The sequence below is a fragment of the Apis florea genome, unplaced genomic scaffold (assembly GCF_048593485.1).
Source record: "Apis florea isolate Af1SG1 unplaced genomic scaffold, ASM4859348v1 contig_3078_pilon, whole genome shotgun sequence".
Taxonomy (NCBI): domain Eukaryota; kingdom Metazoa; phylum Arthropoda; class Insecta; order Hymenoptera; family Apidae; genus Apis; species Apis florea.
Genome location: NW_028256702.1, coordinates 2,351,153 through 2,377,412, shown reverse-complemented (window position 1 = coordinate 2,377,412; position 26,260 = coordinate 2,351,153). Strand labels below are relative to the sequence as shown.

Here is a 26,260-nt window from a genome sequence, read left to right as displayed (position 1 = left end):
GTAAAATTTTTAAGAAAGAAGAACCAATTTTAATTTTCTAATTTTTTTTTTTTAATATAAAAATATCTTTGGAAAAATGTTATTTAGAAAATAAGAAATTTTAAAAACTTGCCAGATTATTATACGATATTTTTTTATATCTCAGGTTCTTATATCTCTATTATACAATATAAGTTACAGCATCAATAATTAAATTTAATTTCTTTTAATTTTACTTTAGTTAAATTTTTTAAATATAATTTTGTTAAAAATTACGTAAATGATCTTTATTTAAGCTTAATGTTTTCATTTAACAATATGTTTATCTATATTTTTCTACAACATAATATAATATTTATTTTATATATTTATTATATATTTGTAATTATTTGAACATTTATTACAAAATGTATAAACAATATATATGTATAATAAATATATAAAATATGTATAATAATTAAATGTATTATAGTTACATGTACAAACAATATTGATATTTTTTCTTTATGTAATTTTATTTCTTATATATTATATATTATTATATTATATCAAAAATTAAAACATCTTAAAAATGATTTTAAGAAAATTTTGTATTCTCACGTTGACTTTATATCTTTATACTTTATAAATATTTTTTTTTTCTGATAATTTTTGGTATCATAAAAAATAAGATAAGCGAGAATTATAAAAATAGAAAAATAAAATATGTTCAAATTATGTGTATCTTAAAAATGTTAAAACAAAAACGAATAGTTAAAATAAAATATTGAAGTTGAAAAGATGGCGAGTATGCAACGAATTTAACAAAAGAATATGATATTGAAAAACTAATATTAATTAATTATTATATTTTGGATATTTACTTAATAATAAATTTAGGATGAAATTGATATAAAAATTTAATTTGAATATGAGAAATACGTGCTAAAATTTTTTAAAATATTATAAAAACATTCTGAATTAAGAAATGGACTAATATACTAATATAACGTATCTTTTCATTTTGAAGCATTTATAATTTTTGAAAAAAACCTTAATTTAAGAAATAATTAAAAATAATATAATTTCAAAAAATTATTAAAAAGTGATAATTTAACAGCTAAAAAATATAAAAGATTATTTGCTTTGATAATAAAATATATTATTATAAAATTTAATACATAGTTCTATTATCTGAATGCATTTATATTATTATTATTTACTTTTGATAATTCGTGATTTTATTATATCTTTCTTTTTGTCATTCTAGTATTTCCTACAATAGCAATTAAGAAAAAATTTTTTTAAACATTATCTAATAAATTAATCAACATCTCAAAAAGAATTTAAGATATTTGATCAAATTATAAAAAAGTTATTCATTTTAAAGAATATATGAATATTTATTGTTACTTTATATACATATTGTACAGTTGTTATATTTTATTATAATTGAAAGATATACAGAATAACCAATAAGTTACATTTAACACAAAACGTAGTTTGTTAACAAAGAAGTTTTTTTGAATTGATAAAATGTATTCTCATTTTGTGGCCTTCGGTTCTGCACCAAAGAAAAGAATTCATGAAATAAGGTCAGTTTACTGTTTCCTTGAGAAGCTAATTTCAGAATACTTGCAGCTCTTTTTTCACGATACACTCACCTTTACCATGGAGAATCGCTTATAATAACCTTATTATGTATCATGCAAAATGATGGACAATGACAAAGATATATGAAAATTATTTCTATTATTTTCTTCTATCCATAGCTAAAGAATAGTTTTATCTCTTTCTTAGTTATGCTTCAATGTGAATCAAATATTTTATATAAAATTAAAGATATGTTTTATAGTTTTATTGAGATAATATTTTTAATCAACAATTTAAATATTTTTGAAATTTTCAGTTACATTTATCGAATAAATTTTTTTATTAAATCATTTTATTACATACATTAATATTTTTATAATTAATTTTATATTTCTATTTAGTTTATTATCTTTTCAGTACTATTATTTAACTTAGAAATCATGCATTTATTTTAATTAAAGAAATTTTATTTTGTATATCTAATACTTATATCTATAATAATACTAATAAAATTTTTAATTAAATTCATTTTTATTTTATTATTCAATATTTTATTACTTTATTTTATTATTTTATTTATTATTCAATATTTATTTTATTATTCAATAATAAAAGAAGAAACGAAGAAGTTTCAATAAAAAAATGAGAAAATACATTTTTGATAATACATTATACATACTATATAAGTATAATTTCAATTACGACATATCAATATATATATATAAATAAAAGATCTGAAAATTTTTATCACAAATATAATAAAGTAATAAATAAATATTATGAAAAAAATTCTAATTTTAAAAATTCATTTTTGAATATTAAATAAATAATTGCATATGTCTAAAACTACAAAACATAATATATAATATGATCTTTTTATATTCAACACTTATTTATGTATATATTATTATAGACAATATATTTATTTTCTATATTTTTTTTTCAATTGTTATTAAAAATTCGCAAAAAACTAGGTACATTATAGAATACTTTGCATTGATAGATTTGCACAATCTTTTTTCTAATCGTTGGGATCAAAAAAGCAAAAAAGAAATTGTTAAGATAAAATATATCTAATATAATAATTTTTTTATATATTATTTTATTTTTGTTTCTAATTCCAATATTTGTTAATTAATTAAAAAATATTTGTATAATCTGTATAATATCTATCTAAATTTATAATAATATGAATAATTTTTATTATTTTCTATTATTTTTTATTATATTCTCTTAATAAATAAGAAATATTTATGAAGAATAATTAACAGTATTTAATATAATATGAAAAAAAAAAGAATTATTGCAAAAAATTAGTTTTTGTTAATTTTTTCCAAAAAGTAAGACATATCACCTGATTTTCCTTTTTTCAACTTATCTTTTCATATATATTATCTGAAATATAAAATTATCTTACAGTAAAAATATAATTAATATTACTGAATCTTGGTAATTTTAATATCAAGGAAAGAAATAAAATCCTCGAAATATGGATATTTTTGTCTTATTATTTTTAAGAAAGGTTTAATAAATGAAAATTTATGTTTAAAGGTGTAAATAATTTAAAGATTGTATAAGAATTTTATCAATTATAAAGAAAAAAAATTTATAAATATAAATAAATTTTATTATGCTTCTTTTTACATTTGAATAAAAGGAAATAATAATTGATTAAATTAATTACTAATAGATCATAAGTTATAATTACTTCGAGTTGTAAATATATATTTTAATATTATATATTTTATATTTATTTATATTTATTATTACGTGAATATTAATTACTATTTCATATAAATATTACATGGAATGTTTTACTGAATAGATAAGAATATATAAGAAAATAGTAGTTATATATTTAAAAAAATAGTATTTCAGTTAAGCAGTTTTTAATTTTAACATTTTTATAATGTAGAAGTGAAATTACATTATTTTATATAATATATAAAAAATTTAATTTATTCTCTATTTGTTCTTTAAAGAATAAAAAATATCATTTAAGGAAAACCAAAATATATCATTTTTGATACTTATTGTATTTCAATTAAACAAAGAATAAATTTATTTCCATTGAATCCAAGCATAAATAATAAATACTTATTATAGTGACTTCAATACTAAATGAAATAATATGATCAAATTTTGCATTAGTTTAGAGAAATATTTTAATTTTTTTGTATTTAATTTTTTCTAATTCTAAAATTGTACTTCCACAAATGCTCGAATTATATTTAGCTATATAAATAGAGAAAAATGATTAGAAAAGTATAAAATAAAACGGTATTTGCACGTTATAATTCTTCGATTAATTTCGTATATAATTCTATTCTCAAAACGAATATCAAAAAATATATGGAAATATATAGAAATAGATTACAGTGTGATCGTAATAAAGTAAAAAGCGAGGACGAAACGCTAGTGAATACCTGCGAATCGTAAAAATTGGAATAGTCGGATTTGGTTTGTCTCCTCGCAAAGAACAGTAGCGGTTCCTTTCTCACGATCCGACGGTCTCTACTTCAGAAGGACCGCTCGTGAGCGTAACAGCGAAATCTTATTACTTTCTGTAGCGAAACGTGGCGGTGTGGATCACAAGCTCGTGAAAAGGAGAGAAGAGAAGAGAAGAGGATAAGAGTGGGTCGATGCGCGCGCGCTCTCACTCTCGTGACGTGATTCATCCGGCTTTCATGAGAAAATGCAATCTTTACAGCGCGCCACGGCGAAGCCAGGCCCCGGCCTTATGTCACGCGCTATAACAGCCGCTATTACGACCGCCCCGCTAGACATCGTTGAGACAAAGCTAACCGGTTGTTCCTTCTCGGATGCACCAAAAGGCTGCATTACCGTACCACTTGCGAAATAAGCGGTATATGTGTATACATGCGGTATATCCACTGGAACGCGCATTGAATTCTCTCAAGTTTCGCTTGAAATTTCGATTCGGAAATTTTCTCTTTTATCAATTTCTTTTTTCATTGCCGTTTATTAATCGAAGCAATGTTTCTCGAAAATTAACGTTAGAGAACAGTTGTTTATATCGTATTGTTACTCGTGGAATTATTGCAACATATTGATTTTTTTTTTTTTCGTTATTAATAACGAAAACGATATTTAATGTTATAGTCGTGAAATAACTGTGAATAGCCTATGTATATAAATATTTGGAAATATAAGAAAATCAAAGAATTTTATTTATGGCAAATTGATGAATATTTAAAAAAATTAGATAAATTTTAAGGAATTTTTGGTCAATTTATTTTAGTTGATTCTAATTTAAAGATATAAATTCTTTTAGAATTTTTATAATGTATTTTATATGCCTTATATATATATATATGATAAAGATTAAATTAATGAGAACCAAAAATTAATATATAGTTTATGTACATATAAATATATACGAATGATATTTATTTTATATTGATATTAATAAAGAAGTATTCTCACTTTTGATACTTTATTTATCAATGAATTGAATATAATTAAGTCGTATTGAAACAATTTGAGGATTTACATATTCATTTTATTGCATAATTGGCATTTAAATTGTATATACATTAATAACAATAAATATAGTTTTAGCAATATATATTATTTTGGACATTAAATGGTTTTTCATCTTTTTGTAATATATTCTAATATTAATATATTTGTGGGATAACTTTTTAGATGAAGCGAGACAAAAATAGAATGAGACACTCTGTCTCTTAAATTTAAATTATTTGTAACTTAATAAATAAACAAATACTTTTATATATTTTTGTTTATTTAGAATCAATCCTTTAGAGATATCTCACAAATACTTTACACTCCGTATATAAACTTTTAAATTGTTATTTAAGAACTGATATAATATATGTTTTATTTCATTTCATAAAAGTTAAAGTTATTTAAATTAAAACGATAATTTTTTTTCATTTTAATGTACATTGCTTATAATATTATTGGTTAAATAAATTGTTTGTATTAATCAATTTGTGGTATGTGAAACAAATTGATTGATCTCAAGTCGTTTAAGATCATCTATATAGATTAAATTTCAATCAAATTAAATAATAAAAACTTAAGTTATTAATAAGAACAATGTAATTTATAAGTTTAATTTATAAATTGGCAGTTAATATATGTAAATCTAAGAATTAACATAAGAAAAGATTTCCAAAATTTTATTATGAGTTTTAAAAAAAGAAAAAAATATTATTTAAATAAGAAAATCTATTTTAAGTTAATTTTTATTAAAAAACTTAAAATTTTTAAATATTAATAAGAAACTATATTTGATATACTTTTGAAATATGTGTTTCATTGATGTAACATTAAGATATAAAAGATTAAATTGATTTATTAAATATATCTAATATTAATAGCATTGTGTAAAATCAGTGTAAAAAATCAAATTATTAATAATCATGTGAATTAATTATTTATTATAGAGTGTACATGAATTATTCGATATTTAATGTTCTAGTTTTCAAAGAGTTGATAAAAACAAAGGAAAATATTTCTTTTAATGTATGCTGATGCGCAAAAATTTCTAATAAGTTTGTTTTTTCATTTTTAAAAAAAAATTTCGGAAAATTCTTTTTAATATTATTTTCGACAAAAATTTTCTTATCAAATAATAAGTACATTTATTAAAAATAATTATAATTTTTGAGATATAAAATGCGAGATAAAATATAGGAAATTGTTAAATTGCTTTAACATAAGAAATAATAGAAATAATAGAAAAAAAATATTAATTAAAATTTGATCACAGAAAAAACAAGAAAAAAGTAAAACTTTAATTGGATATACAGTTAATAATTTTAATGCTAATATACAAAAAAAAAAATATTATACGTGGATATGAAAACGTTACAAAATAAAAAATAAAATTAAAAATAAGATGATTAAATTTAATTAAATTACATTTCAAATTATATTTAAAAAATTACAATATTTTTAATAAATTTAACAATATAAAATAATAATGCAAAAAAAAGAATATTTATTACTATATGATATATATATTGTATACTTGTTAAAAAAATAATATATCTAAAAATTTGTGTTTATTGACACAAGAAACTATTATTATTTTATTATTAGTAATAAAAACTTAAGTTATTAATAAGAACAATGTAATTTATAAGTTTAATTTATAAATTGGCATTCTACAAATAAGTGAATTATCAATTTGATATTTTGATGTAATATTTTTACATGTTCAAACCATTCTTTTAAAATCGTTTTTTTCTTACTCAAAATCATAATTTTTGAGTTGTGTCATTTTTCCAACAATCTTTAAAAGTTTGAAGAATATATTTGTTTGAAGAATTATTAAATTGACATGTACAAAAGTTTTCGATCAGTTTCGATTATAGATCCGTGAAAAGTTTAGAATATTTACATTCGAAGAAATCTACGCAAAACTACTACATTTAGTTGACCTTAAAATCTCAAAATGAAACATTGTTTCGAAATATATATATATATATTCAATGGAAAATCTTTGCAAGAAATTATTTCTATATCATTTCTATTCATCGAAAAATTAAATCAAAAATATATAAATCCGAAAAACGACAAAAGAATTGAATTGTAATCATAAGCATAAATCAAAGAAAACAACTGTGAATATTTTCAATTATAAAGATTATAACAATTATAAAAATGTTACTAATGTTAGTTATTTTATCAAGTTATGATGTAATGTTAATGATTTTTGGCCGAGTAAGTGCAAGAAAATTTATAATTATTAAAAGAAAAAAAAATAGTAGCATTAAGGAAATTTGCTAAAAAATTTCGACATTAATTTTAATTACTTTTAATATAGAATATAATAAAAAATAATTTCAAATATAATAAAATATCAATTATCTAAATTTTAATTATTCAAATATTTGAATATAAAATAAATGACATATATATAAGATGTTAGTATATGTATAAGATATATATAATATGTTCGTGGGACACTTTTGGAAATTTGATTTTAGAGTTCAAAACAAAGAGAATATTCGAACACAAAAATAATCATACGTGAAAATAAAAATATTGTTGACGAATGAAAAATTTTAAATTTCCCATTCATTAGATTTGAATTCGATTGAGTATCTTTGGGATAAAATGTCAAATTAAAAAGTCAAAAACTTGGATAGCATTATTTATTTCAATGTTAAATAAGAATGGCATAAAATTCTATATGCTTATAATATATTACTTAATTAATTGAATTCGTGATTTATCATTGTTTATCACAACAACGGGCATGACTCTTAAATATTAATTATAATATATTAATATAAAAATTAGAAATATTATTTTTAGTGTAAAACGAATCGATCGAGAATTTTTGCATGTGATAATTTAATAAATCTTGAAATATATATATATACTATATGATGAATAAATAATATTAATTTATTTTTGTTTTTATAATCTGATTAATAAATCCACAAATCATAATTAATAACAAAAACATATCTATGACTTACTTAAATAATATTTAAAAATTGATTTGGAAAACTTATTTCATTGTTAAAAAAAAGCAAATTGACATAAAATTATGAAAAATGATCTGATTATTTAAAAATCATCGCTATCATTATACAATTCACTTCATAACTATTATTATATAAAATAGCAGTAATATTCATCAAGCCTATAGGATCCAATTACAAAAAATAATATTGAATTGAACATTCCCACAATAAAGCACTTAGAATAATAACCATAGCAATGAAACACTTCATAAAGATCACACGAAATATGTGCATCTAAGATTATGCTTGCACTGATATTAATATTAACATATAGCAGATATATAATTATATAATATCCCACTAATTATTAAATAATTTTTCTTCTTAAAAATATTAAATATAAGAATATTAAAAAAATTAAATTCTATTTAATAAAAGTAAAATCTATAAAATAGCAAACAATATGTTGAAAAAGAAAAAAAAAACATATATATATCTTTCTTTTACATGTTTACATTGATTAGAATTATTTATAGATTCTGTGAAAATTGTAGTTATAGATAAATAAAATAAGAAAAATTTATTTTTATAGTGTTGCTTCATGTAATATATCTTTTAAATATTATGATATATATTTTTAGATCGTATAAACTTTTGCATGACATTATAGTTGTTTCTATAATTATTCTGTATTTTTTTATCTATTTTAATTATATTATTAATTATATTTTTTATTTTAATAGCAATATTATTATATTACTATTTTAATTATATATTTATTACATGTTATATATTTTGCGTTTGTGTTTTTTGCGTAAATTTATTAATTGTCTTGCAAATTGTATATTGCTGTATTGCTATGCAATTTAAATGATTTCTAAACTTTAATAAATTTCTTTAGAAATCTATAATATGGAGATTGACTTGATGAAATATTCAAATAATTTAAATCCAATTAAAACGAAGAAATAACATTCCTTTCATATTTGCATATGAATAGTATTAAAATTTACGCGATAAGCATGCATATCATATTGTTTAATTTAAAAGTGAAAATTTTCATTATCTAAAAATCTAAAAATGATTTGTACACGCAAGAAATAAACTAACATCTATAGATAATTTATAGATATTTCTTTAGTTTAACGCGATATTTCTTTTTAATAATTTTTGAATTATTATATATTTTTACATCGAGAAATTCTTAATGTTTCTTAAGTAAATATTATTTTTCATGTTTATAAAATAATTATTAAATGAAAAATAAAAAATTAATAATTAATTTATTATTTCATAATTTAATAACAACTACTGTTATATAATTGGTATCAATTATTAAATATCTTTTAAGACATTAAGTATATTAATATATTTTGTTGTAACAAGATTAAATCAAGACTACAAATTATAGAATTCCAACCGCCAGAGAAAGACGTCAATTAATGAGTTAGTATTGTGGAAAGGATAATCATGTCGTATCATGATTGTTATAATTATCTACAAGACATTGAATAATTACATTAAGACAAAATATCTTTTATTTTTATATATAAGATATCAAATATGATATATTGATTATGATACAGTATGAATTTATATTTTTTGTTTTATTCTTTAATTTTTTTTTTATAGATATACTTTTTAATTTTAATTTGGAGAATTTTATGAATACTATCATTTAAAACTATTATATCATTTATGTTGATATAATTCATATTTTTTATGATATATAAATAAAATAAAATATTAATCACCATTAATTGGTTCTTTAATGCACATAAATAATTTGTGAAAAAAAAGTCCCTTTATAAATCGTTTAGGAGCTTTCGAATATCAATTTATAACGTGCCGAATGAACTTGGACATATTATCAAAGAGTAAATCTAAACATTTATTTTATGATGAAATGTAAAATTCTTGCTCTCTGATTTTATGATGACAAAATTATAAATATATAAATATTACAAATAATTTTAAGTAATTTGGAATCTAAATTAGTATAAAATAATAACATAATAAAATCAGTAATAATTATTATTTATTGTTATTACTGATATATATTTTTATATATAAAATCGAAATCAAAATTATTTTAATTTGCTCATTTATTTATTATATTTAGTGTTAATATAAATGTTTGCTCTAATATATTGGGTGTCTATATATTTCTAAAAAATATGTATAAATATTTAAATATAAAAAATAAATAATAATTTTGTAAATATAGTGTATAATATTATATATTATAAATTTGTTATATATATTATATATAATTCTTTTAATATTTTATTTAAAAGAGACTCTAATAACTAAAAATAAATAATAAAAATAAAATATATTAAAAAATATCAATTAATTGAATATTAAGTTATGATTATATTTTCTCGATCAGACTTTTAGATAAAAAACTATTACTTGCTTTGATTTTTGAGGATATGTTTATAAAGAAGTCTTTCGTTTGAGATGTTTTATAAACATAAATATTAAATATAGAGTTAGACAAAATTTGAAATGAATTAAAATGAGCAAAAAATTGTAATATTTCTATAAAAAAATATTATTTGGAAATACTATTTCATTTAGTGTCTAAACTATGAACAAATTATTATTTTTTATTTATACACGATTAAAGTAAAACGCGGATGTAAATAAAATATTTATGCACTTTTTGTTTAATTAGAATACAATAAACATCAAAGAGGATTTTGTTTTATCTTTCATTTCTTTTTTTTTAGACCAAAAATATTTTCAATTTTTTTATATTATATATATATAATAACATGATTCAATATATTATATTATAATAATATTAAATTTCAAAACATTTTATTTGAAGTAAATATTATTTCAAAATAAATAAAATATTTTTTTTTTTATGTTTCAATACACTCAATTCAAAATAAAACATTTGAATTGATTTATTGGAAAGAAAAATCTGTTTGCAAACTACATTAAAAAATGCAAGGGATAAAAATACTTACTTTTATTTATATATTTCAAAAATATATTTCTATATATCTTCTTATCTCAATTATCAAGTAATTCAATTTTCAATTAATTATGAATATTAATTCATATTCAAATATCATATCTATTATAATATATTTTTCCATTTCTTTTTTCAATATTTCTTTTATATATTCAATCAAATAATAATTTTATTTGAACAATGAAATTTGAAATAATACATGTTACATAAACTTTGCTAATCTATCGCTTTTTGATATCTGATTCTATCTGATTTTGATCTTGTACGATCTGACCGGTTCACGAGCAATAAATGTATGCATGTGTATGTACACGCCACATAAGAGAGTCGCAGACACGTTGTAAGACCGACTTTCTCCTCCGGCAAGCAATAAGGCGGCATTACGCAACCACGCTCTCTGTACCTTTTACTATGTTGCAAACAGAGAGCCGTTGGTCAGGCCCGTTTTCATCATCCGCACTCAAGCTGCGAACTATATGCGTGAAACGTATGATTCGAGCTCAAACGATATACCACGTTTCTCCACAGATTTGTATTAATTATTATGTTATATACTGCGGCGTTTCCCGTAATTTGTGGTATAAACGAGGTCAAGGAGATATTATGGCTAATTGTAAAATGAAAATGAAAAGAAACATGGGAAATAAGTAAAAGTATATAGAATAATATATATTTTATTATATATTGTTATAGTTCTTGAATGAAGTTATTTTTTCTAAAAATTTAGACAATAATTAACTTCAATAATTTGAAAAATGATTTTTTGTATTTCAATTTTAAAAAATTTCATCATAATATTTAATAATAAATTTTGTTTTCATTAATCTTTATTTTAAAAAATTTATCTTTTAATAAATAAATAATTAATTTTTTAAGTTTAGTTTCAATATATATCTATAATAGGTAAATAAATATATATACATATCGTATATATCGTGTATATGAGATATGTATATAAAAAAATTTTGATTTTGTAATCGTAATTAAACACATAAAGATAAGTAATGCTATAATAATTTTCGTAATTTACATAAATAGCATCAAGGAAATTATATGACTTAAAATAAGAAGTGGAAAAATAATTAAATCATTATTATTGAATTAATCAAATTAAAATATTTATTAAATACATGTGAACTTGCCTAATTTAGATATGATTAAATACATAAGGTTATATGTATGAGAATATTCTTTTATTTTACTACAAAATTTTGTTTTTAATGACATGTATATAATTTATTTATACATATTTATTCAATACTTGATAAATTTTCAATTTCAGCTTTATTGAAAATAAAATCTTAAATAAAAAACTTTATTTTAAAATTTTTATTTTCATATGAAATTTTAGAATTTTTTATTGATTATTCAATTGTATCCAATTGGGAATTAATCATCTGAACAGAAATAAATCTGCTGATTTTTCAACATATTTTTGTATTTTTATTGAAAATAAAATATTATATTCTTAATATTATTCTTGATTTTAACTATTAGTTATAACTAGCTAATCTTCTTTTAAATTATCTTTATGATCTTATTTGAACTATTAATTGTAAGACACTATGTATATTTCATAAAAATATATACTGTTCTTTCACATATTATTAATTAATAAAAAAAATATATATGTTTTTTCATTAATTTCACTAAATAAATTTTAATATTGTTAAATAAATTATTTAAATTATATTTATATAGATATTTATTCTTGTTTTGAACAAATAATGGAATAAGTAAAGTTAAAATTGTAATTTTAAAGCAAATAACACAGAACAATTTTTTGCGAAAAAACGATTTGCAAAAAAATATGCAACAAAGAATGTTTACTAAAGTAACATTGCAATTTAATCGAAGTTTCTTCTATTTTGAAGTTTTTAGGAAAGTTTAAGAAGAGTCGAAGCTAGAAAAGTTTAAATTTAAAACGAGTGGTTTGCGAACAGAAGAAATATGTGTAATAACTGCTCGTCCAATACAACTTGTTAAACTTTTTCCTTTGAGCAATAAAAAAGTTTAAAAATTCATATTTCGTATATAAATATGTATATATTTTTCTTAATATTTTTTTTAATTAAAATTTTTTACTTTTGTTTTAATTTTGAATTTTATACGTATATTTAATATATTTAATATTTTCTGGAAGTTATTTTTGGGAAATTGATTCTAGAGATCAAAACAAAATTGGTATACAAAAATCGATTGATATTTATTTATTTAAATCGCGAGTAATTTATGTTTGTTAGATAAAAAACATAATAATGAATATAGAGCTTACTATATTTGTCTTTCGCTTTGTTTGATATAAACTTTAATTATTTATAACTCAACAAATATGCGTGTTTCTTTCTCCTCTATATTTGACGGGACACGTTGTGCAATTGCATCGCTTTTGTTGAGTTATACACGTGCATGCACAATTATGACGATAATAGAACCTTTTTTAAATAGTGATATTATATTTATGCTAATAATTTTCATAATAATATTAAACTAGCATCTAGTATATTATTAAAAATAATTAGAATTTACCATATGATTAGAAATAATCAAGGATTATCAATTTCTTTTTTAAAATATGAAATTGTGATAAAAAAAATATATATATGAAAAAAGTATATAATTTCAAATTTGGAAATCAAATAATAAAAAATTTTAATAATTACGATTTAAAATGAACAAATTATTGCACAATAAACTAATGTATATTTATTTTTCAAATTATTAGAAAAAATACCAAGATTACAAAATTATGATATTTTTTGTTAAATATACTTTTTTTCGTAAAATTCTACAAATTTATCATCAGCAACTTTATATAATATAAAGTGCTCGGATGTGTTAATAATAAGTCTTGATAACCAATATTTTTTTTATAACTATGTACTATATATGTTGTCTGAATCTTTATATTAACATTTGAATATATTAACATATATGTTTTAATTCATAAAGTATAATATTGTTTGTTTTATTGTATTGATTGAAATTAATGAATCTTATTTTTTACATAAATAACTTAAATAAATTTAAATCAAAAGTAATTGTTTTTGAAAATATAACAAATTGGCTAATTATAAGGATTTATTTTTACTTAGAAAAAAATTAATTTGATAATAATAAATTATTAAAATTAATACAATATATATGTTTTGAAAAATAAATTTATTGTGCAATAAATATGCATGTATTATTTTGCATATTATATTACGATCTTGTATTATGTATATTGAATATACATTATATCCTTATTGTATCCTGCTTATGATATATCTATTGTATTTATATGTATTGAATTTTTTATGTGCTATTCATATTTATTTTATTTAAATGTAAATATTAATTAATATTTATATCAATATTTATTTTAAAAATGCATTATTTTAACTTCTATTTGATATTTATAAGATAATATATTTTAGAATAATTTAAAAAAAATTCTTTTAAAAGTTTTATGTGAAATATAAAATATTTATGTAAATACGTATCTATATTTCATTTAATAATATTTTCAAAGATGAATGATTCTTAGAAATAATTTCATAAAATATAATTATTATAATTTTTTTATTATAGATTATATTTATTAAAATATTATATATAGATTATAATTTTATTAAAACAAATTTTTTTACTTTACAAGTTATACTCATAGAAAACTTGTTAGTATATTTAATTTAGTTTCATCAAAATTGTTAATAAAATTATTTTCACCATCGCGAGATATATGATACGATATGTGACTAAATGTGACTAACTTATCTAATATTTATCTCATTGAATTATAAATATTGTTTAATTTTAAATATAATGTCATTGATGAAGGAATAAATTTAAAATAATACATAAATATAGAATAGATAATTTACGATATTATTATTATATATATAAATTAGAGTCAGGAATATTTCAATAGTTTAGAATTAAATAAAAATGAAGAATAAAATTACATTAGAATAATAAAATTATATTAGAAATTTCATTTTTAAAAAAATCAAATTTATCAAATATATCTGAATTTGATTAGTTTAAGTACGATTGGATCTATAAATGAATATCAAATGAATAATAAATTTTTGGATGTTGATCAATGAAGATATTGAACAATCGACGAATTAATTAAATAAATATATATTCAAATTTGAATTTAATTTTCTCAAGGCTTTAAATAAAACAATTTTACTTTATATATTTTACTGATTCCCTTATGTAACTTTGTACTGATTATTTAGTCGTCTCAGTTGGGAATAAATCAGGTGCAGGTGTACTTGAATATAACTTTCAAATATATTTTTCCCGGAAACGAAAAACAATTTTATATTTCTTGAGTTATATCGTTTGCATCATTATTGACAATCATAATTATTGACAATCTGTAGTTTATGACAAGTATATCTGACAATAAGTTTAATTATAAAATTGAAGCATTAATTATATATTCTATAAGCAATAATTATTATTCTATATTGATATAGGATTAAGAATTTAAGAAATTTAATAAAATAATAGTTGATTGAAATTATTTATTAAACTTAGAAATCGTTGATAAAATGAATATTATTAATTTCACTAATATCAATGTTAATAATCAATGTTGATAAAATGAATATTATTAATTTCATTATTATCAATGTTAATAATAGATTATATACCTTTTAGACAATTTGTCTAGAAAGAAAAATTCTATTTATTTAGACAATTGATTCTGAAAAAATCATCAATTGGTTCTTGATTACTTAATTAAGAGCAACGTTAAGAGTTATTAAAAGAACTATTAAATTACATTAAGGATTACTTAAAAAGTAACTTTGCTTTATGAAATTTCAGGCGATGAAAGGATTATTATTATAATAAGAAATTGAAATCGGATGAGTCTGCAGTATAGTGAATGGCATTTGAATTTTGCATGATTATATTTTTCATGTAAATGAAAACTTTATCTTTAAAACTATAACTTTATCTTTAAAACAATTAGGATTAAAAAGAAACATTTTAAGATAAAATGAGTGATGCTTCGTAAATTTTATGTATTTTATGGATAATCGTATTACATTAAAAAATTTCAAGTGTTTTAATATATGAGTGCATTTATTGATATAATTTTTTATTCTTTTAAAATATAATTAATCTTCAATTTTTTTTCATTAAATTTGGATCAATATGATGTTAAATTTTTATATAATAAATTACGACTAATGATGAAAATGTATGTAACATATCTTTCATAAATTATTTTACATTATAAAATATATTTAAATTTTGAATAAAAATCTCGATAACAAAAAATAAATAATTGAATGTATTTATTATATAATACATCACAATAACAATAAATAAATAATTGAATGTATTTATTAAATATATTTATTAAATTTAAATCTATTTATTATATTATAAGCATTAAGGGTTAATTTAGTTAATAAATTTAGTTAATAATTATTAATTTAATGATATTTCTAATATCATCTTATTTAAATTGTCTCTTGATTTTTTAGGTCATAAAATTAGTCTTTTCATTTTTAATTTATTTAATTATATCATTTATTTATTAGTTGATAAATTAATACTAAATTCGTACAATTTAGGATTTGTATTTATGATTTCTCAACTCTCCATGCAAAGATAAGTTTTATATAGAAAATAATCATTTAAATGGAAGAAAAATTAATTACAATTTTGTAATTAGTTTTTGATAAGAGAAATGCTTTATTTTGCAATTCTAAATAGACATTATCTTCGTATGTAAAAATAAAAGATTTAAAAATTAATAAATAAATAAATTTTAATCTTTGCAAATGTGACATATTATATATTAAAATGTGATATAATTTATTGCTAATAAAAATAAAATAATATATTGTAAAAGAATTCTTTAATAAATTCAATAATAAATAAATTATTTAATATTTATAAAATGAAATCACAAGAAATTTTTATTTTTGAAAAAATTGTTAAAACAAGATATTTAAAAGAGTATCTATATAAACTAATATTTGCTATAGTTATATGCCAATAATATTAATTGGCATATAGATTAAAATACAAATAGATAAGATACAAATTTTCCTTTAACCCCTTTAAAGTATAATAATAAGAGAGAGTCAGAGAAGCTGTCTATTATAGTTGGGGAAAGTTGATTGAAACGGGATATTTACTATGTACATATGTAAGTATAGTACTATACTTACAATAGAAATTGATGATTTTTCCTGGTCTGAATATACATAAATAAAAGTTAATATTTTTATTTCATTATCATATTGTTAGTCGTGTTTTTCAATAATAATGATATTTACAGTAATTTTTATCGTTTAATTTATTCGAAAGAGAAATCAAAATTTTTATTTATTTTAATTCATTTTTGTAAAATTATTATTGAATTATTGATGTTTTCTTGACGTTAGTAAGTTTATATACATATATTTAATATTTGATTATATTATGGAATATATTGTATGGATACGCATATAAAAAAATAATTTATTAATTATGATGATTAATAATAATTTATTAATGATGATTGTAAATTGTAAAGAATGCATGTATAATTTGTAATATTAAAGAAAAATATAAAAGGATTTAAATATTTAGAATTTTTATTAAATAAAGTAGAAAAATAAATTTATATTATAAAATAAAATTTTATGAAATTATATAAAATATAATTAAGTTATATTTAAAAATATTAAAAAAATAATAAAATAATTAAGAAATATTAGATTGAAATTTATGAATATATTATGAATTCTTTAGAATTTTTTAATTTTAAAATAGATAAATTTTAAATAATATTTTCTTAATATTTTCTTTTTATATTTTCAATTGCAAGAGATATCAGTTGGAAATAATATAATTCATTGAAATTTAATTAATTTTATTTCTGATTATTACATATGTAATGTATAATAATAAAATTGTTACAATAAGAAAAAAAATCTTTTTACAAGTTATTATGCAAATTATAAATATATGGTAGAGAATGATAATATTATGTATATAAAAATTCATATAAATAAAAATATGGATTTTATTGGAATTGGATTTTTTTTAAAAATTATGCAAAAATTTGTTTATAAAATATAAAATATAAAAAGTATATTTTTAAAATTTTATCTGAAAAATAGTGATATCTACTTTATTATGATCTGAATTCGAATTTTATATTTTGAATTTGATGTAATTTTTAAATGAAATTAATTCAAAAAAATATTTCAGTTATTATTTACTAATTTATATATCATTTTAATATCATTATATGATGAAATACCACGTATTTATTTTGCGTTAAATTAAAGATAGATATTCAAATTTCTTTCTTTCAAATTTGATAAGAATAATGTTGTTTTTATATTTTAAAATAGATATGCATAGAAAATAATTCATAATTTTATTTTTGTTTTATTTATGTTCTGAAATACTCAATATATGTATAAATACATATAAAAAGATATAATATTTGCACGAGTTGATTCGAAAGTTGTTTAAACAATTGTTATAATTTGATATATATTAATATTTTTAATATATATATTTTATTTTAATTTTTAAACTTATTAAAGTTTTAAATTTAAAGTTTATTTTTTGTTTCAATCTGTATGTGTTGAAATGTATAATTATTTTAATTTAAAATTAAATTTTAAAATAAAATTTTTAGTATTGAAATTTTTTTAGTAATTATTAATACAATATCTATATTATAATAATTTAATTACGTTCCAAGCTACTGAATATCTTATAAGATTTGCTCAATTGAAATAAGTTAACTCTTCAATGAAACCTTTTATTATCTCACAACAAAATATATATTTCCATTATTATATTATAAAATTGTTGTATAAAATTTGTATAATTTTGTTTTTAATATAATTACATAAAAAATATGTAAATACTTAAAAATATTCTAGTGAATTTTTTTAGGATATTTTTATATTATATCTGAAAAACGCTAGTTCGATGAATTGAAAGAATAACATATCATACTACAATTAATATTACATATTAATAAAAATAGTGAATGTTTCGAATTTTCGAATCAATAAATTTGCTTATTATGCAAATTAATTTTAATTAATTAACAAATTGGCTGTAAAATTTTTGAATTTATTTGTGCAATAGAGCTAATAATTTAAATTAAACCAATAATTTACAACATTTCATTTGTACACTAATGTTATTAATCGATTAATTATTGCAATGCATACATGCAAGAAGATGTAATAGATTTTATTGTGTACGTGTGCGTTCCATTTATAGATATCATTATCAATAAAACTCGAATTAATTAATATAATCTTTGTGACTTTGGTTATAACTTTGATAATTTCCAATTACTTAATAAAAAATTTAATTGTTTTTATTTATCAATATCGTGAAGAAAGTGAATACATTCTCTGAAAAACAATATTTTTTTTACATACTATTTTATATTACATAATAAGTAATATTTAATATTTATTTTTAAATTTTTATTTTTTTAAATTATATTTTTTATAAATTGTTTTAAATTTATTTAATCAAATTTATATTTCTCTCTTTTCAATATTCGACGCAACAGCATCGCAAATCGATTATTATTAATTAATTATTATATTATTTCATAAATTGATTTTGATAGAGTGCACGATCCAGTTAGAGATACCAAGTTGATTCACCACACTTTCTGTACATACGTACAATTCGAACTTGTAAACATCGCAGACGGAAATACATTTTATATATTAATAGCCTGTTCACCAAGATGCATCTGGATGAAAGTGAGCAAGCTGCAAGTAGGAACAAGTTACGTCGAATTGGAAACTAACGAGCACAGTATCGTATGTAAAGAACGTATTTCCACTTTCGAATATATACACTTTGAGGCTTATGTTAAAAGCAATTGGCCTTGAGTGGTTTGATGGCCTTTAGGAAGTACTTACAAGTATCTTGAAGAGGGTTTAATTTTAAAGGAATAATTGAAATATTTTATTTTTGTATTATTTTGTGTATTATTTTAACTTTTAAATGATAATTATAATTTTAATATGATAATTTTAACTTTAAAGTTTAATTTTTAATGACACTTTATAATATAAGTGACATGTTGCGAATTACTATCTTATATAATTCTTTAATTTTTATTTATTTTTAATAAAATATAGAAAATGTTAAAAAAAATTAAGGTTATCAAGATAATTAAAAAAATTTAAATATTGAATAGTTAAGGAAACATTTTATCTTATTAACTATTAGAATAAGAAATTTTGTTTCTTCTATTATTCTTGCTTTGTCTATCCTGTTAAGTATTACAATTTTATATTGATTGTGTCTTTAACTTATATATTAAATAAATTGATAAAATAAAAAAAACAATTTTATATTTTCAATGAATTTTATGATAATTCAATACACAAAATATATTATTATAATAACTTATAAAATCATATTTAAATATACAAAGTAATCTAATCATGTTTCTTTATTCATATAATTTTATTATCCTTTTAATATTTTATGAAGATTTATTTTTAGAATTTATGATAAATATCTAAAATAGGAATTATCTAGTTAATTTTGATGTCTTTGAAATATGTTGTCAAGGTCAATATTCTGAACAATTTTTCTCTTTTAAGGGAAAGTATAATATAGAACGAGCAGTTAAAGCGAAACATTAATGTTTTTCTAAACAAAAAATACGAATGAAAGGATATCGTATGAAAAGAATTTAGACAGTGATCGAAGCATTTTATGATTGATCATGGCTTCATGAAAAGGTTTTCTCATAGTGCGAAGAATTTATAAGTACAAAAGTTTTTTGAAATATTGAAGTTTCGATATATTAGTGACGTAATAACGATTTTTTTAATTTGGGTATTAATCAATTATTATATATAATAGATAAAATATATTCTATCGATTATTTCAGGCTGAAGTGTAAATACCTCATCTATGTAAAGAATAAAATCAAACACTTCAGTGTGAAGTAAAGGAAAGTAGCTATGTAGGAAAAATTTCTTTTATATATTTATTTTTTCTTAAAATCAATAGATTGAACAGTAATATATTGAGACATGACAATTGCCAGAATGCAGAAAAGAAAATAATTTATATATTTATGATAATTCTTCATATAAAATTTTAATTTACTTACCTATTTTTTGGTTTTTTATATTTTTAATTATAGATTTTATTATTATATTTATTAATTTATTAATTATATAAATTAATAATTTTCATTTTAATAAAATAAATATTTTTCAATTTTTAAACCTTAACTTAAACATTTTAAATGAATGTGCTACCATTTTGAAAATACCTCGGGAAAATCTTATTTTTCTTTGTAGCTAAATATCTCTTTAATGTTATATCTTATTTTTTTATCTCACTTATTTACACAAGTCCACTATTCTTATACAGAATAAATGTTATTTTTATCCTTCATTTTTTTGTTAACACAATATAAAGTTATGGGTTTAGTTTTATCCTATTTATAATCGCCATTTATTCTTAGTTTTCAAGATATACATAAAATATTTTTGATATTATATATTGAAATAAGTTTAGATAAGTTCAGATTATACGTGTAGATTTCAATTAAATTTTGTTTTATTAAATTCACAATTTAATACATTTAGATTTAATTTGTTTGATCTAAAATTAATCAAATTAAACATCTGATGTTCTAAAGCAATATTCTTGACTTTTGTACGAAGAATTTTTTGCCAAAATTTAGGCTAATTCAACACTAATTAATTTTTTGGAATAGCAAGTTTTTTTATTTGTTAATGAAAATCTATAATTATATTGGAAAATGGCTTTGTTTCTAGTTCCGTTTCTATGCTAGTTCTAATTTTGCTTCGGGGACTTGGATTAGAAAAACAAAAAGAAACTTGGAGTAGAAGAAACATCAATTATCAGGCATGAGAGAAGTACTTTTTGCCCTCGTAATTTTAAAAACTTGAAAAGATGGAAGCTCGAGATATCATGGGTGAAAGGGAAAGAAAGTATGTATTTCCTTTACAGCAACACATGAGAGTTCCAATGATCAGAAATTCAATGATCATCACATGACTTGTGCTTTATGTAACAGCTTTTAAATGATATAAAGATAGAAAAAGATATTAGATATATCGGATATTTTAAGAAATATTGTGAGAATATGCGTAAAATTTCAAGTAAAAAAAATATGCAATTTTATACAACTTTATTTTTCATTTTTTTTAATTTTTATTTAAAAAAGAAAAATTATTTTTATGTTTTTACAAATGAAACATTTTTTAAAGATATATAAAAACAGATTATAAAATTTATTTCAATTTATCAAAAACTGTTTCTGTCATTTATTATTTTAAACATAAAAAATGCATTTTTTACAATTTTTATTTTTAATACTATTTAATATAATTTTTAATTTTAATAAATTAATAACAAAATTTAAAATTTAAAATTAATAACAAAATAATAATACAAATTCTGATAGAATATAATATAAATTAATCTTTAAACATGAAATCTTGGACATATATAAAATTTGAAACACTTATCGTATATATCGTTTATCAATACAACAGTTTGAACAAATTTTAAAATAATAATAAAATTTTGTTAATAATTATTCATGCATATTTTTTTAATAATTTTAATAATTTTTTTAATAATTTTTTTTCATTATTAGGCGATTTCATCTAAAAAATTTTGAAATTGTTTTCATCATTCGAGAAAGTTAAATATTTTTCTATAATAATTCTTAATTTTATTTTTATTTATCTTTTCCTATAATAATATCAATTCATAATATATGTATTCTTTGTATTGGATTCTAGTATTTTCTTCGATATATAGATATATTAGAAACAAATAAATAATTAATAATATTATCTTTTATATTATATAATTGATTACCAGCTTTCTAAAAGATTTTCTGCTTATCTTTATTAAATTGTCGTCATCGTGATAAGTTTCATATTTACTGAGATCTTTCTCTTCGTTATTATATTTCATTTTGTTTCATTTACTGCGAACTTAAATTGTTTATAATTCAATAAATAAACCTCATAATTTTACAGTAATACAATAATTACAATAAAATTGTAATAGAATAATCACTTGAAAAATTAAATGTTCAAAAAGACATTATCTTTTTTAAAAATTTGTAAAATAGGTTAGTAATTAAAAAGTTAGAAATTTTTAAAAAGTTAGAATTCTTGTATCTTAAATAATTTACTGCTAATAATAAATAGTATTAATATCTGATATTAAATTATATATTGATATAAGTAGTAATATTAATAAAGTTGAAGTTAAAAATATTAAATTAACATTACTTGTATAGATTATCATTTTTATTTTTATTTCGAGAAAAAGATTAGAAATTTAATTTTTTTGAGAAAAATATTTAATTTGATAATAATAATTGCTTTTTATGTGAAGAAATGAAATTATAAAATAGAAAAAAAAACAATTCTTAAAGAAACAAAAAAGAAAAGAAATATGATGAAAATAAGAGATTGCTGATGTGTAGATACGGTGAATTTATGTTGTTTCGATAAATCTGTCGGTAACGAATTACATCTGTTTGATTCATGTGTTCTTTTAATCATTGCCTCGACAAACTAGACATCTCTAAAAAAGCGATTGGAATATTGAATGGAAAAAAATAATCAATATGTTTGATATTTTTAACAAAATCTCTAAAACAACTATTATATTTTTTGTATGCAGAGTTTATAAAGAATTAATCTCTTTCAATTAGCTTTAGAATATGCAATAAATAAATAAATTGTTTTTTTATGTTTGATAAAAACAATATTAATTCCTTAATATAAATTAATAATAATTTTGTAGTGTTCATATCACATCTTTAGTAAAATTTTAATAATGAAATTATTTTCAATATTTTGAGAAATTGTACTGCTTATATTTTAACAAAAACAAAAATTTGATGTATTTAGGTTTATTGAAATTTATATAAATTTGATATTTTTTAATGTTTAAATGGTAAAAGTTATTAAGTCAGAACTATCGAAGAATTGATTTTTCGTTTATGATTATTTTTATTCTTATCAAAATAAATGATCTTTCCATCATATTATAATTTTCAATTCAAATAAATATTCCCATGAATTTCGATGAATTATTAATTACGAAATAAATTTTATAGATAATACTTGATTTTAAATTGTTTTGATTCATGAGTTTAATGTGATTTATAAATCCAAATTTCAAACTTTTAAAAAATATTCATAAAAGATATTCGTATAAAGAATCGTAGCTTTTAAAAATTTGAAAGAATTAGTAAACATATATATGATTCTTAAATAGATAATCAATTTATTGATATAATCGATCAGAAATGTGTACAGTTACAAATATATGTACAAATATCGTCGATACTTGCACACTTGTTTTTAAACTTGTTATTGCAGCAAACAATACTCAAATAAACTGATTGAACGTGTTAAAACGATCTTGAACCTGCTTACCTTGGGTTGGCCATGCGATGATGTTTCTTCTTCACATTCGCCACGTGACAATAGTCCAAGGAAATCGTCTTTAGAGAAATCCGAGATTTAACAGATTTAATTTGAAGAATCGAAACACCCACGATCCCACGATCAAGTCAAATTCAGGAACGATTGTCACGAGAAAACAATAGGCTCACTATAAAAATAATAATAATAATAATAAGGGGAACAAGAAACACTGAACTATCGAACAATAACGTTGTCAATTTAAAAAAATATCTCTCTCTGGAACTTGCGCAAAATATTGTAACATCGGTCACGCGGTTCCTTAAGAAGGAAAAACTTGTTACTCGAGCGCACATTAACAACAGAATTTTTTCTTGCGATTGTCTGGTAATAATCCTTTTTTTCGAATCGTTGCGATCACACCGACGACGACACGACGACAACGATGATGACGGTGGTGCTGACGGCGGCAGCCAACGTAGCGTGGATGCACGCCAGGAATAGAGGATTTCGAGGAGGGCAAAAGGGGGTGGTTGGCGGTAAGTCTGCAGAGGGGGTGGGGAGGAAGTGAACCTAAGCGCAGGTTCCTGCGCTCGACGAGTACATTTGCCTATCGAATGCACCTTCCTGCGATGTGGGAATATTCGCAGCAGCAGAGATTCCTTTTTCTCTGTCAAAAGCTATAACCTTCCATTCAAATCTGGTTCTACTAAATTAACTTATTAGCGGAATTGAGAAGATAGATTTTTCAAACAGATAAATGAAAATATATAAATATTTTTGCTTTTTTCAAGTAATACGGAATATAGAATTTTAGTAGCAACTTATACAATTATTTTAAAATAAGCATTTTATTGAAATACAAATGATAGTACTTTGAATAACAACTTATATATAACAATAAAAATAATAAATATAACATAAAAATTCAATATTTAAAAATAAGAAATTGAATATATTATAATCAAATATTTCACTATAATAAATTTTGAATAAATATTTCATTTTTTGCAAATTTATCCGTAATCTTTAATATTAATCCATGCTTTTAATTAATTTAATCGATCAAATTGAATTTAACATATTCTTATAACATCTGGCGGAATAGAATACTATTATTTTTGTTCTTCTCATCATAAATTGATTAGTGATATAAAATTTTTTTAAAATTATTCCTTAAATACATACAGATATTGCATTAAGTTTAGATTATGATTTTGAATAAGTTAATCTAATATTTTGTTTATAAAAAAATTATTTTTTGAATATTGTATATTGTACAATAACAATATTATTTATTTGTATTAGAAAATGAAAATAATTTAAAAAAGTTAAATATTTTAAAATATATTATAAATATATTTTAATAATGAAGATATAAAAAATTAAATTTAAAAACAAAAAACAATAGGAATAAAAATTAATATTTATTTTTTTTAATTTTAGACTATAAATCTGTGTATAATAAATTTATTATGTTATAAACTATATAAAATATATATACATATAATATATTGCCTTCTTTTTATTATTTTCTAATATTTCATTATTTTAAAAATACTTTTAACTTTTTGTTATAATTACATAATATTTATAATTATTATATATATTATAATGTTGATTTTCTTTATATGAAATTTTTAATGATCACTTTTTAATGATTAGAAATTTAAGAGATATATTAAGTAATACTTTTGATCGGGAAATTTTTATTTGGTTTTGTAAAAATTAATTCATAAAAATTAAAAATTGATTTTATTATTTTAATTTAATTATTTTAAATTTATAGTTAATAATTAAAATTATTTTTA

The 26,260-nt window shown here is 19.3% G+C and overlaps 1 long non-coding RNA gene across 1 annotated transcript in view; it reads right to left on the bottom strand.

Annotated features, from left to right (window-relative positions):
* Positions 1-24,952, bottom strand: part of LOC147657578 (uncharacterized) — a 72,684-nt gene extending 47,732 nt beyond the window's left edge. Inside the window, exon 1 of the long non-coding RNA XR_015292171.1 lies at positions 24,462-24,952. This is a non-coding gene — a long non-coding RNA (uncharacterized LOC147657578). The remainder of the gene's footprint in view (positions 1-24,461) is intronic.
* Positions 24,953-26,260: the final 1,308 nt, after the last annotated feature.